At 40.3% G+C, this 16,552-nt stretch overlaps 2 non-coding genes across 2 annotated transcripts; both read right to left on the bottom strand.

Moving 5' to 3' along the window:
* Positions 1-492: 492 nt before the first annotated feature.
* Positions 493-566, bottom strand: trnan-guu (transfer RNA asparagine (anticodon GUU)). The gene has a single exon. It is a non-coding gene; the product is annotated as a tRNA-Asn (tRNA).
* A 12,083-nt stretch (positions 567-12,649) lies between these two features.
* On the bottom strand, positions 12,650-12,723 carry trnan-guu (transfer RNA asparagine (anticodon GUU)). The gene has a single exon. It is a non-coding gene; the product is annotated as a tRNA-Asn (tRNA).
* Positions 12,724-16,552: the final 3,829 nt, after the last annotated feature.

The following is a 16,552-nucleotide window of genomic DNA, read 5'->3' on the forward strand; positions in this document are numbered from 1 at the left end:
CGTTGTAGCTAGATGCAAATTACAATTGGAAATTTATCAGCTTTAAAAATTTCTTTTGGATCCACAGGACGATCAGCACGAGACTCAAAATATACCTGTGCTTGACTGTACAGCATAGATTGTACAGCATTTATGTTTATATTTATGTTAAAATGAAGGTAAATATATCAAAATATCAACATCCAACTTCACAGTGCTAACGTAACAATGCTTGTCAAATTCTCAAACAAATCCGCGTTGTATTTCTAAGCTATTTTAGCAGAAGACGCAACAGGAGTATAAATGATATCTCCCGCCAGCCCTTCAAAGATACTTTTCCATGGGTGAATATGGTTGTCTGGGGAGTTGCGGTGTTGATCACTATTGGACTTCCCCGGTCTCAAGTGTTGTTGTTGGACACGGGCAAAAGACTTGCATTTTCGGCAAATATAAAGAAGGTTAAGGTTTCGGCTTTAGCGGAGACAGTGTTTACATTGACAATAATAAGAAGCTCGTCCCTGGGTGGGCTTGAATCACCAACCTTTCAGTTAACAGCCGAACGCGCTCACCGATTGCGCCACAGAGACTGATGAAAGGTTGCTCCATTCGCACCTTTCCGGTAAAAAAATAAACATTGCTTGCATTTTCTTGCCAGTCGGCAATATTTCTACGGCTCTGATAGCCAAGAATTAAATTTCATTTTTCACAAGCTGTATGAATTTCTTGAAAAACAAGTTGTTGCAGAATGGAAATGCCCTATGCGGCTGTCCAAAATGGTAGTTTCGGCACAAAAAGACAGGAAGAAAGGTACAGCTGGGATGTGGAGCCAGGATCTCCAGTTAACGAGACAGGTACTTAAACCAACTCAGCTACGGCGCCGGCAGAATTCTCCCATTTTCCCAGTGGGCAAAAGATGTATAATATATGTCTTTTAAACATATACCTTAGATGTATAAATGTGGTCTGTAATTGGTCTAGAATGAAATTCTAATATACGTCTATTGTTATACGTCAATTATACGTCTATGATTATATGTTCATTATACTTAAATGGTTGGAGTTCTATTATACGGATAACTGTAGAGGACTATTATAGATATATGGTTAAAGATCTATTATGCATCAAAGATAGGTTTTACAGGTGTAGAAACTAGTAAATCAAGCCAGTGATTTGGTTTAGAAATGTATTCTGAAAATTTACAATCATTCACACCTGAGAAATATGTAGTTCAAATTATACATTATATACAATATTGTAATCAACATATGGCTAATCATCATAAAAAAACACAACTTGTAAACTTCAGCTACAAATACTAGTGACATGGTGTAGTGGCGAGGCTTATTAATAAGGCAGAATTAAGTGTTTCTGAGCTTTCCCAAATTAGGCCTCATCTCTCTGTTCATCTCTGTGGTGCAGCCACAGAGAAACTATTCATGCAGGCTGATTTAAGGTTCCTTTGATAAGGACAGCTTCCAAAGGGGGATGCACTTAGGTAAGCCTGGCTATCATGATCAATGGTCATCCATTGGCGCCTATCTGTCTAGGGAGTGCCAGATGGACATCTGGACTGCATTCCTAAGTGTCATGAGTAAGTGACTCATATCTCACCTTGATCAACCAATCAGGGACTGGTAGGGCCGAGTAACCCACGTGGGACTCTGATGCCCATGGAACTTTCAGCCAATGAATGAGCTGAAGTTCCTCCAGGTAAAAACAGGCAACACAGAGAGCCTGGGAGATTCAGTAAGATTCAGGAGAATTCTGTGGACTGTTCTAAAGGGAATTCAAAGGAGAATTCCAGGGCAGGACGGCCCAGGAGCAGAAGGCTCCCAAGGGCAGGACATTCTCGCAGCGCGCCTCCTGACCATCCTGAGACTCAGCCCGGACAACCACGGAACGGCCAATGTGTCCGAGTGCCAGAACTTTCCTTTGTTCTAAGAGTCTAGAGCGGAGGTTGCCAGAGAGTAACCAGAGGATCCACCCGAGGTTAGCACCAGCAGCAGGCCTCGTGAACAGGTCGGAACTGTGGACAGCTGAATCACTATTCAGAACTAGCTCTTCATCAGGAACAAACCGGTCCTCTTCCTGACTTGCTGGGACCCACAGTCATCTTTTCTCCTGTGTGCAAACCTTGCTAGTTAAAGCCAACACTAACTAGCCGGTCAGTGAGCATCTGCAGCGCACCGTCGCAAGCCGCACAGCGCAGCCCGGCACACAGCCAGAGAGCGCGGATTGGACAGAAACAGCCTGCAACTGTTTCTTTGAGCCCGCAGGAGATCTGAATCCCCAGAGATTGGATGAGTATTCAACTTCACTGCATTACTGCTCGAGAATTCAATTGTTATCCCAACCAGTTGATATCAATTTAATTCCTAAGAGTTATGTACTTGTTTTGAGTATCTAATGTAGAAGTTGTAACCACGTTCATTTACGAAACAAATGACTGTACAGCATTCTTAATGAATGATATACTGAACGTATGTCCTCTTGATATGTGTAACACTTTGTAACTGACTGAATATATACCTTTTGTATTCTGATAACCCTCTCGATAAGATCTGTTAGGTTTACATGCATATTCTATATATTAATAAATGTATCCTCGTGTATTAGTACCTGTATGTGCGTTGTTTGAGTTATATCGCATGGTTGGATTCTAAGACCATTAAAATAATCAATTTTGTGATTTACTGCCACAAAAATAATTGTACCAGTAAATACCCAAACCCCTACAGAACCGGTGCCTCGTGAGAGAACACTACAACAGTGTGTGATCTCATGTCCCAGCCTGAGGAGCAGACAGCGAGCCCGTCTCTCAATAATACTAAAACAGTGTGTGATTCCCTGCCCCAGCCAGAGGAACAGACAGTGAGCCTGTCTCTCAATAATAATATAGTGTGTGATCTCCTGTCCCAGCCTGGGAAACAGTGAGTCAGCATCTCAATAATTATAATACAGTGTGATCTACTGTCCCAGCCTCAGGAACACAGAGTGAGCCTGTATCTCAATAATAATAATACAGTGCGTGATCTCCTGTACTAGCCTGAGGAACAGACAGTGAACCTGTCTCTCAATAATAATAATAATACAGTGTGTGACTTCCTGTCCCAGCCTGAGGAACAGACAGTGAGCCTCTCTCTCAATAATAATAATACAGTGTGTGATCTCCTGTCCCAGCCTGAGGAACAGTGAGCTTGTCTCTCAATAATAAAAATACAGTGTGATCTACTGTCCCAGCCTGAGGAACAGTGAGTTTATCTGTCAATAATAATAATACAGTGTGATCTACTGTCCCAGCCTGAGGAACCATGAGCCTGTCTCTCTATAATAATAATACAGTGTGTGATATCCTACCCTAGCCTGAGGAACAGACAGTGAGCCTGTCTCTCAATAATAATAATACAGTGTGTCATCTCCTGTCCCAGCCTGAGGAACAGTGAGCTTGTCTCTCAATAATAATAATACAGTGTGATCTCCTGTCCAAGCCTGAGGAACAGACAGTGAGCCTGTCACTCAATAATAATAATACAGTGTGTGATTTCCTGTCCCAGCCTGAGTAACAGACTGTGAGCCTGTCTCTCAATAATAATAATACAGTGTGTCATCTCCTGTCCCAGCCTGAGGAACAGTGAGCTTGTCTCTCAATAATAATAATACAGTGTGATCTCCTGTCCAAGCCTGAGGAACAGACAGTGAGCCTGTCACTCAATAATAATAATACAGTGTGTGATTTCCTGTCCCAGCCTGAGTAACAGACTGTGAGCCTGTCTCTCAATAATAATAATACAGTGTGTGACCTCCTGTCCCAGCCTGAGGAACAGACAGTGAGCCTCTCTCTCAGTAATAATAATACAGTGTGTGTGGCAGGCGTACGACGTGAGCTTGCGTAGCGATCTGCTGGTCTGGTGTTATGCAAATGAGGCCGAATTGCGTCCCGGGACATGCTGCGAATGCGCATTGGCGACTGCAGATGTGTAGGAAACGGCACGCTCGTTTTCTCGTTTTGCCCACCCTTTTGAGTGTTAGTGTGGCGTGTGAGTGTGCGAAAGAGTGGGCCCAGCAGGAGGCGGTGGTGTGCGGGGCGAGGAGCTGGCCTAGGCTGCGCGCTTTGTGCTGTGGGTGCGGGCCGCTTGCAGGGGCTTGTACAGCTCATACTTACCTGGCAGGGGAGATACCTTGATCAGCCTGTAGGTGGAGTAGTTGGATTGTTTTCTTGTTTTGTGGAAGCAGTGTTTGTTTTGCAGTTCAGAAAATGGCAACTTTTGGATACCGCAAGAATGCTGTGCGTTTTGAGCTTTTGGATGACCTCTTCATGGATCGTATGCAGTTCAGCAGAAAAGTGTTGCAGAAGGAACTTGGCTTTGAACCTCAGCACTTGGATTTCATCTTCGCTCTCCCAGGTCAGAAAGCATTTGAGGTTGTTTTTGCTACCTATTCTCTGTTTGAACAATGTGTGGATGTGTTTGAGGCAAAAGAGGGAAAGTTCCTGCCCTTGAGAAGATCAACTTGCAGCCTCTGACACAGAGAGAGAGGAAAACGGTGCATGTTGTTATGTTCTCGCAACTGGCAAAGCCGGAGGACATTCACACCTGGCTTAACCAGTACTGCACCGTCCACCATGGAACTGAGGTTAGAGATGTTGACGGTATAAAAACAGGAGCAAGGAAATTCGAGGTTCGCTTGCTACCGGACAATGTAAATGGAGGCTTAAGGCATCTGCCCTCTACAATCCGGCTGGGCACCTGCAATGGCTATGTTTTTTATGTGGGACAACCAAAGGTGTGCCGGCGCTGTGGTGCTGTGGGACACCTGGCATCGTCCTGCACTGTGAAATGCTGCAAGACCTGTGGCAAACAGGGACATTTAGCCTCTGACTGTTCAATGCTGCCAAAGTGCAATTTATGTGGCTCGGAAGGACACGTTTTTAAGAACGCCAATAAACTCAAAATGAGAAAGAATTAGGCAGTGCTTGTTTCAGCCAAACCGGCCCGAAAAGCCAAAGCAAACAACAAGTCAAACAAAGAACCCTTGTTGGACAAAGACTCTCTGCCTCCAGCCAGGATCAGTCCTGCTGTGGCTCCGGGTCCGGTGGAAGAGAAATCCACTACGCCCCCACAACCGCGGACTGCACCAGACAAGCACGAGGGTTTGAAAACCCCCGAGAACAGCGAGGACCCCTCCCCCACTCCTGCTCCTCAGAACGAGGGCCAGTGTGGTGTCCCCCGGTGGAGCGGGTCCAGCGAGGATACCCAGGATTCAGCGGAGCTGCTTTTCTCAGACTCTACAAGTGCTACATATGCCCTCCTCTCCTCCATCCAGTCCATCACGGAGGATCTGCAGCAGATGGTGGGTGAGGGGGAAGAGGAGACTGGTGCATCGGCTGCACCCCATTACCCTCAGTGCTCCCAGGAGCTGGACTTGAGGAAAAGGAAAAATGACTCTGTTTTCTCCCCAAGTGAGGAGGAAGGAGAGCATGGCGATGGGGACAGCTGGAACCCCTCCACCCCCTTCCTTGAGATGGACCCAGTGAAAGCTTTTACTGCTGCCACCCTGATGAAGGCTCATTCAGAGGATGCCTGGCAGGAAATTAGTAAGAAGAAAAAGAAAAAGAAGAAGGTAACAGGTGAGACAGAAGAGAAATGTGTTTTGTAAAGACTGGTTACTCTTTCTTATGTAATATGGCTCTAAACATAATTTCTCTTAACACCAGAGGTATCAATGACAGAGTTAAATGCCAGCCTGTCTTTGATTACCTCCAGCGGAGAGAGGGAGATGTGTTGATGTTGCAGGAGTGTGCTTTAGCCTATCAAGAGAGGTATAAAAGCTTTGGAGATAGGTGGGATAAAGGTACGCTGGGCAAACTTTCCGAGGTCAAATTCTTCCAGCACGGGGGTACCTTTAAAGCGGAGACGACGGCACCGAACCTTTTTGGCGCGCCTTCTCTTTAAAGCCCTGGCCAAATATGAAGACAGTACGTACAGTTATAATTCAAATGGAATTAAAAACTACACATCCCAGTAACCATGGTGGTGCTTGTGATCATTGCGTTTAACCAACGAAACAGGGCAAAAATCAGTCACATGACTTTGGGGCAGAGTTTCGAAAGCTTAACCTATCAGCAACAAAGCGAAATTTACACGATAGGGTACCTCAAACTGTCAGTTACACGACTGTGTATTTCGCTTAAGCCACTCCTATTTGGCATTTTAGTTATGGAGGCGAGAAGACGCCCCCCCCCCCCCTCTCTGGGTGTCTGATTTGCCGCCATGTTTAACCGTCCGTGTCCGAATGGTAGCAGCTACGCGTACGAAATAAAGTTAATCCCAGCTACAAAACATATATATTTTTGTGGTAAGAGGGCGTAAAACATCAGTATTTACTGCTATTAATTACTGTACGATTTATAGTTGAAATCTGAGCCTAGATAAAGTTTGATATAAAGTTAAAATCTCGACAAAGCAATGTAGGAAATACAGAGAAAATAAATCCTTTCTGACATCTAAAATCAGTTTCGATCAAGGTCTCTAAAACGAACAAGAAAAAGAGGATTTTCGGAGGGGAATTACGCTGTGTTTATTTGGATAAGTGATCTATGAGCAATCTAATTTCTTGTTCATTTAAAACAGTGAAATGTCAGCTGCAAAAGATCGCACCAGAAACAGCACTCTCTCTGCCTCTCTCTGGAAAGGCTGAATGAAGTCATGTCAAGAACAATAATTCGGTGATCAATAATAACAGTTGTAGGACAAGAAACAAAAGATAATGAAAACTTAAGCTTTTTTAGGCTAAAACTCAAGTTCATTCTACAAATTAAGGCAAATGAAAATTCATGATGTTAAAGTGCTAGAGGTGTAAAAAATACAAAAATGCACATGAGTAAAAAGTTTTAGAAATGGAGCAGGTGTTGCTTTGAAATAAGCAAACAGAAAAAAAGCCATGACTATAGTGCAGAAGAGGGATGCAGGAACACTTGCTTAGATATACAAAAAAATCACAAAAAGGTGTATGTTACAAAAGAACATGCAAACATGTTCATCATGTACATGAACATGTACATCAATTTCCCTTCGCGATCAATAAAGTCTTATCTATAAATATGAAACAGAGTGAGGAATCAGAAAATTAGCATGCATAAAAAACAGCAATTCTGTCAATGAGCCCTAAATGAATTAATAGCAACCATGGTTTCATGGAGGGCTTCTCAGATAGTTGGGCATTCAAGTAGATTGCCAGGTGAAAAGATTTGTAAACATACTTTGTTAAAGCAAGTCAGTTTTTTCCGCAACACATAAAATACATTTTTCCAAGAAAGTTTAGCCTTTGTCACTAATGAAACCACTAAATAAAGACATAAATATTGAAATCTTAAGATTTTTTTTATTCAATGTTGGTAGCAGGATGAACTGTGCTAAGTGTATATTTTGTCGCAGAGTTGCTGCAAGATGTTAACAGTGAAAAAAGGTATTTAGAAATGAGTTATTTCAAGAAGAAAATTTTCAGAATAATTGCAAATTAGTAGGATAGAGAAAGCACAGAAAACAGGCATTTAGATTGATCAGATTAGTATTAAAAATTATTTAGCAAAGGGAATGAGAAGAGTGACAAACTAGTATACTTTAGATCTTTTTATCTGAACCAGGGAAAACTGATCATGTTTCTCCATAACAATAATAAAAAACTTTATTTTATATATCACCTTTAAAAGTGGCATCTCAAAGCAATACAGTAGATATAAAAACAGATAAAAGGACCACAGATTACAAAGTAAATACATATAAGAAAGACAAGCAGTTAGAGGTGCTACCAAAATTAGAAAATGAAGCAGATACAGACACTAAGTCTTCTGAAAAGAAAGGTTCTGAGGTTAGATTTAAATGCACTCAGGGTACGTGACTGATATCACTGGGAATACAAATTGAGAGCTCTGGGGTGCAGCTAGAGAAGACCCTGTCACCCACAGAATGTAGATGTTCTTGAGGACAGCTAGTAGACCAGAGTCAGACGGACAAAGGTGGGGAGTAGACAGATAATAAGCCATATACTGTAGGTACTGAATGAGGATGAGGATTTTGAAGTTGACTCGAAACCTTATAGGTAACCAATGCAAGGACTTGAAAACAGGTGTAATGCATCCCTGATAGGATTCTCGCTGTCATATTCTGAACATATTGAAGATTGCTCAGTGTGGATTTAATTTCCCCAGTGAACAGGATGTGCATTTATTAATTCTAGAAAAAAAGCCTTGATTTCTCTAGTTCTTAGTTTCTCTAGTTCCCTTTAAAATAAACTATTATTCCACAATGCAGAGTATTACATGGCCAGTATTTACACATGATATTTGTGATTTAAAGAAATTAACACAAGCAGCTTTTGGAGATTTAAGTGTTGACTGAGTTATTGCAGGATAAAAGACTAGAGATGTTGGTAAGAAGAAGATAATTTTGGGATAGCTGAGGAATACAATGATAACAAGAACACTTCCTAATGGGGTTAGGCATACTTTTGATGAAGATGATGAAGTTAACAGACTGTATGAAATGAGGATTGTATTTTAGATTTTGTGTAGTTGCTAGCATTGAACTGTGTGTTGGATGCACATGAATTGAAGGAATGGGCAAACATACTGTAGCTGATGCGGATCCACAGAGCCAGCATATTAAGATGTTTATAATTAGAGGCAATTTGTTTAAATAACTAGGTATGGATACTGATGTGCAAGAGAGGTGGAAAGGCTGTTTCCTTAAGCCAGCACTATAAAATATTTTATTCTCAGTGAGATGCTGCCATTTCATAGTGGGTTTCTAACACTGTGTATAGTTCCATCCACACAGTGCCTTTACTTCCATCCATTTCTAATCTCTTTATCCAGTACAGAGGATTTGGAGCCTATCCCAGTAAGCAACGGACACAAGGCAAAATACACCCTGGACATAGCGCCAGTCCATCACAGGACAGACAGACACAAACACACACACACCAGGGCCAGTTTTCCCATAAACCCATTAACTTACCAGTATGTTTTGGAGTGCGAGAGGGAGTCATATCACACATATGGAGAAAAACCATGTAACCCAGAGAGAACATGCAAACCCCACACACACAGGATGGCAGGAATTGAACCTAGGACCCCAGTGCTGCAAGATAGCAATGCTAACCACTTTGCCACCATTATAAATGGATGGATATCTTAGTTATCTTTCTAGTTCACAGGTTTGCATGCATAATTTAATTTTGAAAGCCACTGAGACATCAGGTACTACTGTTGTATTTATGAAAAAGAAACAAAACAAAAAGCATACTAACAACTGTGCCATCCTACTCTTTAGTTAATACAATTTATTATTTATAAACAGTTAACTTTGTTAGCAAAATATTTTGAATTATATTTAACTCTATTTTTTCTTTAGTTTTGTATTTAACTTATTATATGACAGTCAGATTTAATGTATATTTGAACAATGAAAATATATTTTTACAAGATGCGGGGGAAAGTGCAACAACTTATTACAGTGCTAAATTTAATATTGATTGCTAATAGTTGATGCTAACACCTAACTTTCTTAATTAGATGTATTTAAAACAGTGAACTAAGTGTAACATACCATTCAGAAATACAATCGAGAATAGTTTTGTGGTGTTTGTATGGATGAAACGTTTCTAAAATGTATAACGTAACAATTAAAGACGATTAAAATCTGTAATCTTTCCACTTGTAATGTCATTAGACAGAACAAGAAGTTTCTGCTTTGTCTAAGGATGGTATCAAAAAGTAGTCTAAGTGGTGAATAAGCTGTGCTTAATGATAATTAAGTGACTTTAAAGTAAAAAGAGATGGTTCATATTGCTTAATTTTAAAAACTAAGTTATAAATGCAGACGTGATTGCTGCCATAAGCGCTCCAGGCAGCAGAACGTTCGTTCTGTATTGCTGAGCTTCGCGCCTCCTCCCTCTCTTGGTGCCGCGCCCCTCTCTGACGGAGCGCAGTGGGCGGTACGCTATTTTCAGAGCCTCTGATTGGGGGAAAAAAAGACCTGCTGATCAGTTTCACACACCAGGAAGAGAAAAGAATGGAATTTTTTCTCTTCGAAACGTGTGTTGTCTTTATGGAATTCGTGTATTTTAAATGTTTAATTAAGAAGCATAAACCTTACACTGTACACAAAGATTCTGAGCTGATCACGAGGAAGAAAAATCACCCATTTTTTGCGCATTAAAAGTGGTTTTTAACTCTCAAAACCTGTTTTTATATGTTTTAAAGTCCTGCAATGTCTAAGTTAAACAGGAACACATCATTATATCTCATTTTTTATTTATTTTTTAAAAATTGTAAAAATCGTTTGCCCAGCCTACTTTTATAGCCGCTTGGACACACCGCTCTGAGCCATCTGCGTTCACTAAGCCCTGAGTCTGCCGGCTGAGCAAGCTGCCTCCTTTACACGGAACAGGAGCCCTGACCGTAAGAGAAATGAAGAGAAATGGCTTTTATTGGGCACTTTTCATGTCCAATGCGCTTGACATCTCCCAAGGGGGACAGAGTTCATTTACGACACTTTTCCTTTCTTTCTTCTTTCTGTACACTTTGATGAAACAAAACGAGAAATCATGTAAGGGAAAATGTCTTTTTTCATGGAAAAAACATGCAACAGGAAATGTTGTGTTTAGAAGAAGTGAGTTAACATGAAAAGTGACCTAATTTACCGGAGCAAATGCTCACCTAGCAAGATCTGCTTTACTACTAGAGAGAAGTAGAGTGAAAGACGTGATCATTTCACGCCGTTGTGGAACGAAACGCTTTTGTCTTGGAATTCTAAATGAATTAGAAGTTCAGAGCGACACATAAAGGCTTTGTCTGCTTAAAAGTGATTTTTTAAAACAAAAAAAAATGTAGAAAACACGTTTCTCACTTAGAATTTTAAGATGGGGGTGGGGTATTACTAGTAGCGGCACTGAACTCACCATGGTGCAATTCATTTACGTGACGGGCTAGTGGTTTAATGGATAACGCGTCTGATTTCGGTTTATAAGATTGTCGATTCGACTTCTACCGGGGTTGTGTGATTTAAACAGGCTCCTTTGAAATAGTCTGTTATGTAAATGAACCCCACCTGAAAGCAAACGTTGGGTCTGGGTTCCTTTCTTTCCTGCATGAAATAGCAAATCGTTACAAAAAAAAAACACCAACTAATGTCCAATAGTCCAATAGTCATTTAAGTAAACATGAATATACTGTAAGGTCTTGGTACATGGGAGTGGATTTCAACCACAATTAAAAAAGGGCAAATTATAATTACAGGCTTCAGACACTTTTTCATACAAAAGTGACCAAACACTCCCTAACTTTCAGGTTTGCTTGAACCTGTAACAAGAAGGAGGTCTGAAACTTCCATTCTCTGATGTTACTGTCTCTAAAGCCGGACGTGATGTTTCACGTATGGGCAGTGTGTCTTTTCTCTTGTTGTGTTCAAGATGATTCACTGAATAAGCTCCTGACTGGGTGTTCTGTACTGCACTGTTATTTCACAATTAACACAGAATCCTCTCTCCATTTAGCAAATAACACAAAACACTGTTTACCTGTCAAGACAGAAAACCAGGCTGCTCCAGGTGAGGCTTGAACTCACAACCTCGGCATGATTCTACTGCTCATGTTATTTGACATGGCCTGACCCAGGAAAGAGATTGTAAGTCAAGAAGTTATGGTTTTGTTTTAATACTTGCCTACTCTTTTAATTTTTCGGTCAAATCTTTTATTTGGGAGTACTTTCAATGGATGTTAATCTTTGTCCCGATGCACGATTCTGGGCCATGGTGCATGTTGAATAATGTTCTAATAGGCTTCAGTTTGGAAAAGTGCGCTCTTCAGAAGCTCCCGAAACCGCTAATGGTTACATAACACTTAATGCAAAAGGAACGTTCGGGTTTGAAAAAGAATATTACTTGCTATGAATACAAACACTGTTACAGGAGGCGTGTTAGGGCTATTTTAGCTTAGATCATCAACTCATCTTACATTTCTTCTCCATCTATATCAACAGCGTAATCGCTACTGAGCGCTAAAGGCAGGTCCTGGCAATACAATCTTCTTTAGAAAACGTTTTTAAAACTATTTCCACTACCATACGTAAAGTAAAAGATACCGATTGCACGCAACTAATAAAATCTCTTTTCCAGGGACGTTGTAGCTAGATGCAAATTACAATTGGAAATTTATCAGCTTTAAAAATTTCTTTTGGATCCACAGGACGATCAGCACGAGACTCAAAATATACCTGTGCTTGACTGTACAGCATAGATTGTACAGCATTTATGTTTATATTTATGTTAAAATGAAGGTAAATATATCAAAATATCAACATCCAACTTCACAGTGCTAACGTAACAATGCTTGTCAAATTCTCAAACAAATCCGCGTTGTATTTCTAAGCTATTTTAGCAGAAGACGCAACAGGAGTATAAATGATATCTCCCGCCAGCCCTTCAAAGATACTTTTCCATGGGTGAATATGGTTGTCTGGGGAGTTGCGGTGTTGATCACTATTGGACTTCCCCGGTCTCAAGTGTTGTTGTTGGACACGGGCAAAAGACTTGCATTTTCGGCAAATATAAAGAAGGTTAAGGTTTCGGCTTTAGCGGAGACAGTGTTTACATTGACAATAATAAGAAGCTCGTCCCTGGGTGGGCTTGAATCACCAACCTTTCAGTTAACAGCCGAACGCGCTCACCGATTGCGCCACAGAGACTGATGAAAGGTTGCTCCATTCGCACCTTTCCGGTAAAAAAATAAACATTGCTTGCATTTTCTTGCCAGTCGGCAATATTTCTACGGCTCTGATAGCCAAGAATTAAATTTCATTTTTCACAAGCTGTATGAATTTCTTGAAAAACAAGTTGTTGCAGAATGGAAATGCCCTATGCGGCTGTCCAAAATGGTAGTTTCGGCACAAAAAGACAGGAAGAAAGGTACAGCTGGGATGTGGAGCCAGGATCTCCAGTTAACGAGACAGGTACTTAAACCAACTCAGCTACGGCGCCGGCAGAATTCTCCCATTTTCCCAGTGGGCAAAAGATGTATAATATATGTCTTTTAAACATATACCTTAGATGTATAAATGTGGTCTGTAATTGGTCTAGAATGAAATTCTAATATACGTCTATTGTTATACGTCAATTATACGTCTATGATTATATGTTCATTATACTTAAATGGTTGGAGTTCTATTATACGGATAACTGTAGAGGACTATTATAGATATATGGTTAAAGATCTATTATGCATCAAAGATAGGTTTTACAGGTGTAGAAACTAGTAAATCAAGCCAGTGATTTGGTTTAGAAATGTATTCTGAAAATTTACAATCATTCACACCTGAGAAATATGTAGTTCAAATTATACATTATATACAATATTGTAATCAACATATGGCTAATCATCATAAAAAAACACAACTTGTAAACTTCAGCTACAAATACTAGTGACATGGTGTAGTGGCGAGGCTTATTAATAAGGCAGAATTAAGTGTTTCTGAGCTTTCCCAAATTAGGCCTCATCTCTCTGTTCATCTCTGTGGTGCAGCCACAGAGAAACTATTCATGCAGGCTGATTTAAGGTTCCTTTGATAAGGACAGCTTCCAAAGGGGGATGCACTTAGGTAAGCCTGGCTATCATGATCAATGGTCATCCATTGGCGCCTATCTGTCTAGGGAGTGCCAGATGGACATCTGGACTGCATTCCTAAGTGTCATGAGTAAGTGACTCATATCTCACCTTGATCAACCAATCAGGGACTGGTAGGGCCGAGTAACCCACGTGGGACTCTGATGCCCATGGAACTTTCAGCCAATGAATGAGCTGAAGTTCCTCCAGGTAAAAACAGGCAACACAGAGAGCCTGGGAGATTCAGTAAGATTCAGGAGAATTCTGTGGACTGTTCTAAAGGGAATTCAAAGGAGAATTCCAGGGCAGGACGGCCCAGGAGCAGAAGGCTCCCAAGGGCAGGACATTCTCGCAGCGCGCCTCCTGACCATCCTGAGACTCAGCCCGGACAACCACGGAACGGCCAATGTGTCCGAGTGCCAGAACTTTCCTTTGTTCTAAGAGTCTAGAGCGGAGGTTGCCAGAGAGTAACCAGAGGATCCACCCGAGGTTAGCACCAGCAGCAGGCCTCGTGAACAGGTCGGAACTGTGGACAGCTGAATCACTATTCAGAACTAGCTCTTCATCAGGAACAAACCGGTCCTCTTCCTGACTTGCTGGGACCCACAGTCATCTTTTCTCCTGTGTGCAAACCTTGCTAGTTAAAGCCAACACTAACTAGCCGGTCAGTGAGCATCTGCAGCGCACCGTCGCAAGCCGCACAGCGCAGCCCGGCACACAGCCAGAGAGCGCGGATTGGACAGAAACAGCCTGCAACTGTTTCTTTGAGCCCGCAGGAGATCTGAATCCCCAGAGATTGGATGAGTATTCAACTTCACTGCATTACTGCTCGAGAATTCAATTGTTATCCCAACCAGTTGATATCAATTTAATTCCTAAGAGTTATGTACTTGTTTTGAGTATCTAATGTAGAAGTTGTAACCACGTTCATTTACGAAACAAATGACTGTACAGCATTCTTAATGAATGATATACTGAACGTATGTCCTCTTGATATGTGTAACACTTTGTAACTGACTGAATATATACCTTTTGTATTCTGATAACCCTCTCGATAAGATCTGTTAGGTTTACATGCATATTCTATGTATTAATAAATGTATCCTCGTGTATTAGTACCTGTGTGTGTGTGTTGTTTGAGTTATGTCGCATGGTTGGATTCTAAAGCCATCAAAAGAATCAACTTTTTGATTTACTGCTACAATTAATAATTGTCTCAGTAAATGCCCAAACCCTACAGAACTGGTGCCTTCAGAGAGCCACTACATTACATTTTGGCTATGGCAACATTACAAGGCAATATATATATATAAAGACAAACACAAACTAATTACATGAACACGCTAATATTTAACTCAAAAACACACTTCGAATCAAATATAAGTTTCAAAATTTACAAGTTCTATATCTCAAAGAAAAAAATATTACAATGTGAAGTTAAGATGATTTTTGCTGTTCACCATTTGAAAAGCCCTGTGTAATTGTCCTAACAGTTAGAACCAGCATTTTATCATCTTCAGTGTCCAGACTTCTAGGCCCCCTGCCTTGCATATGCATTGTGTGCTCCTTTATTTCTTTTTCTGTTACTGTTGGATGGGACTTCAGCACCACAGCTAGGAGAAAATTTTAGAATATTAGTGCTCAGATAAATGATGATTAATCTCTTCTTGAATATAATCTCAAAAAAGAACCATTAAGGTTTACTAAGCTCAAAGCTTAATCAATGTATTAAGTTTAGCTCGCATCATAATAATTGAGCAATTAAGTCTGTCCTAAGTAAAGAGTACCCAAAGTTTGAAAGTACAAGATAGAATAAGAGTACCTTAAATTGCTCTAGAAAGATTTGTGTCTCCCAGGCACCTCTTTTGTCATTGATCTTTCCGGCTTGTGCCAGCGAAGTTGAATTCCATCATTAGTTAATTTGTCATAAGTCTGAAAACCAATTATCACTGAGCTTAGACATTTTTCAAGTAAGTTTCCACTCAATATTTATTTACTCAAATATTTAGGATCAAATGTACTACTGTAATCCTTATATTTTAAAAGAAAAGTTTGTAGTTTTACACCTTGCAAATTAAGTGGTTAACACATAGGTATCTATAAGCTAAATTTTGTGGATACTTAAACTTGATCAAAGTAAACATTTAATGTAAAAATATCTTAAAAATCAATAAGCTATACCTTGACAACACTGCAAACACACTCTGACATCACTTCCACCTACTCTCCAAAGCTGGTTTATTTGGAAATAATATTATATTAGAAATAATATTAGAAGCTATTTTTACTACTGGGTCTTCATTAATCAACTAATCAGAGATACACATTACACATGACCATTCAATGGAATGAACACATTTTCACATATTAACTGCACTTTTCTGCAGTATTTGCTCAACCTTAGATTACAAAGTGACCACATGGAGCTTTTTTAAAACACTTTATTTTGGCATTAAAAGATAAGCAAGATTATACATTATAAACTAAAAAAAGAAAGTATGCCAGAGATGGATCATATTAATCAGATGTAGGCTGTCATATTATGACCTATTTGTAACCAAGAATACTAGTAGTGAATATTTTCTACACCACAGAGAGAATATAATATCATACAAGCAGCAAGGACTCGCTTGCGTGTACAGAACTCTTCCACTGTGCTCAGCCTCTTGATGTGGAACTGGGAGTCCGATGGTTTTGTACACCTTCCCACATGCCTCAATTCATCTCTGATCTCTATAGGAGACTCAATACCCACTTCTGAAACTCTGAAATCATTCACATCTTGTATCAATATTTGAAAGGAATTTGGTCAGGATTTTCTTACACTATTGTTATATTAGCATTACTGTAGTGTTGCTAACGTGCTACATGTAATTTATAATCTTAAAAATTTTAAATTCCCACAGTTGTAGTTG

This window comes from Lepisosteus platostomus, chromosome 5, assembly GCF_059453375.1.
Source record: "Lepisosteus platostomus isolate fLepPlt1 chromosome 5, fLepPlt1.hap1, whole genome shotgun sequence".
In the NCBI taxonomy this organism is placed as follows: Eukaryota; Metazoa; Chordata; class Actinopteri; order Semionotiformes; family Lepisosteidae; genus Lepisosteus; species Lepisosteus platostomus.